This window comes from Panulirus ornatus, chromosome 9 (assembly GCF_036320965.1).
Source record: "Panulirus ornatus isolate Po-2019 chromosome 9, ASM3632096v1, whole genome shotgun sequence".
Taxonomy (NCBI): domain Eukaryota; kingdom Metazoa; phylum Arthropoda; class Malacostraca; order Decapoda; family Palinuridae; genus Panulirus; species Panulirus ornatus.
This window is the reverse complement of record NC_092232.1, coordinates 60,137,638-60,140,324: the sequence shown is the minus strand read 5'-3', so window position 1 is coordinate 60,140,324 and position 2,687 is coordinate 60,137,638.

The window sequence follows — 2,687 nt, the reverse complement described above, 5'->3', positions numbered from 1 at the left end:
GTTGCATTATAATGGTTGTTCAGAACCAAGATCTTTAAGCTTGAATCCTAAAAGATTAAATATCAAAAGAGTTGTGAAAAACATAACCATATATATAAACAAACCACAAAACATATTATATTTTCCTCTGGGTATCTGAAAAAAAAAAACGAAAAAAGAGCTAGTTTAAGGCAGGAGTATTTCATCTTTTAACAAAATATTTCTCTCAACGTACCTTTTCTTTCATCATCATTTCTTATGTTTACTATCAACAATGTCTTTTACTAACATAAATGATATGTATAGGTATTTGATTAATGTTTTCCAACGACGCGTTGTATAACTCTTCGTTAGTGAAGTTCATTTCGTGTAATGGATCATGCATTACAAAGTTGTGTCTATCCACACAAGTGTTACACGTCCCAGGTAAAGATATATTCTAGAGATAGTGTATATCTAACATATATATGTGTTTTATAAATATTTATAAAAAGTTTTCCTGAGGGACAATACCTAAGAGTTTCGTATTAAAGTTGATCAGTTGTAAGTGATCAAGCATTACAAAGGTGTGTCCATTGCCACAGGTGCTACTGATCCCAGGTAAAGGTATTTCACCATCTTTGTATCTTTAACCTTTCTAGTTATAGATGTTTCATCCCTGATTCCATCCTCACAATGGATGTATGTGGTTTGTGTTGTCTTAACATATCATTAGTCAGTTGAAGTGGAGAACATGATTCTGAGCCTAGCCACTCTGTCTTCCACATGCTATTCAAGAGGTGTTACCGGATTCCGCCTATAAGTGTTTATGCCGGGAGTAACAAGTTACCTACGGATGGCTTCTTCTTTTATTACTTTTGATGATTTGAAGAATTTGTGCAACATATTTGGTTTTATGATATTAATAAGATTGTTAGATTCGCATATATTCTTTGTCATTTGATGAACTTTAGCTTGTTAGATTTGACTGTGTCTTGTTGCTATTCAGAAACATTTTCTCTAAAAAAATACTTGATTTCAATTCATAAAGAATATTTTTAAGGAAAACGTCGATGATTTTTCATAAGCATTCATCGTCTCAAAAAAGCAAGTCTATTTTTCACAGTATACTTAATGGATCTTTCTAGAGTTTTGAAGAATATAAACTCATAACTTGTTTAAGACCTTCTAAACCTTGTGCTGATAATAACTACATTACTTTTCTGTAAGAAATATCGTTTTAATACGTAAAACCCGGATAAAAAGCTTGTAATATAAGATTTGATGCTATTATGTTTAGGATGTTGAAGATATTACTGATTTTTACACGTAAAACATTTATGTTATCTGCAAAATAGAAATCTTTATGTTAGATATATTAATTCTACCGGTTTCACGTTACATACATTTCTGTACCCTGTGATCCAGAAAAGTTATGGGACTTTATTTATTATCGTATAAAATAATTTGCTTAAGATCAACGTCCTACGTACTTATTATCAAAATCCAGTAGGAATATATATTTTGCATCCGGATTCTATGGCAGTGAATGATAGGTTCTCAGACTCAGTAAAGGTGTAATTATTTTTCTTGTATTGAGTCAAGTTTTCGTCCATCACAAAATACCGTAATGGTGTCTAAGGTTCTCTCCTGGGTCTACATTGCTGAACAACGTCAGTGTACAATGGCCAGTGATATTCACCGTAGACATATGTTTACACTGTGTACACATAGCAGGCAAACTACAGTGTCATCTTAAGATGTGGAAATAAAACTATCAAGGCAGGAGAAGGATTTAGGTGTCATCATTAGTAGAGATGTAAAGCCAAGACAACAGTGTATTAATGTACGTAATAAGACTAACAGACAACTTGGTGTCATGTGTTAGTAGCAAGAATGAACAGGTAATATTACAGCTATAGTTAGTCACACACCACTTACATTATGACGTACAATATTGATCACTGTATTACAGTATGCATATCATTTCCTTGATACCAGGCATTATAACCCTTCCAAATGAACACATTAAGATCATGAGAGTTTCTTTCTCTCACAGGTGGCAGGCAGGGTTAGTTATGTAAGAGGTATGTTTACTGATGTAATCTGTACCTTTACCTGGAATATCATCACCTTCTCACATCGTTACTGTAATACGTATAAACTTAGGTCAGTACAGCATATTGTCAAAGAACAACACCATTAGTCATGAAAAAGTAGAACTATCTATCCTCCTCTGACCTTTAATTTCTATGGACAAATTTCATCATATATAGATAATGGAAGAGCCAATTGGAGTCAAAGTAAATGTAATGATTCATTGATCATTTCCAATCATGGCAAAGACAGGTAGGGATTTTATGACTACATGAGACAAAGAGAAACTGTGACTAAGGTTGGAGTATCTGGCAATTATTTCAGATAATCGTAAAAGAATGAAAGAATTAATAAACATTCTTTTTCTTTTGTCTTATTTTTTCATATTTGAAATATTTCATTCATTGATTTCAATCAGATTCGGTAAAAGTTGTGATGATTCAACATTGTGTTTGTAAAACGTCCACTGTGGATCTTCCTCCGTTCCTGAAATACTAAGATAACGACCTTGTGGACGCCGACCACAACACATCAACACCCCAGTCACAAGCCCACGTGGTCACGCTGGCCTCAACCAGTCACGACCCAACTTGGTCACGCTGACCTCAACCAGTCACAAGCCCCACCTGGTC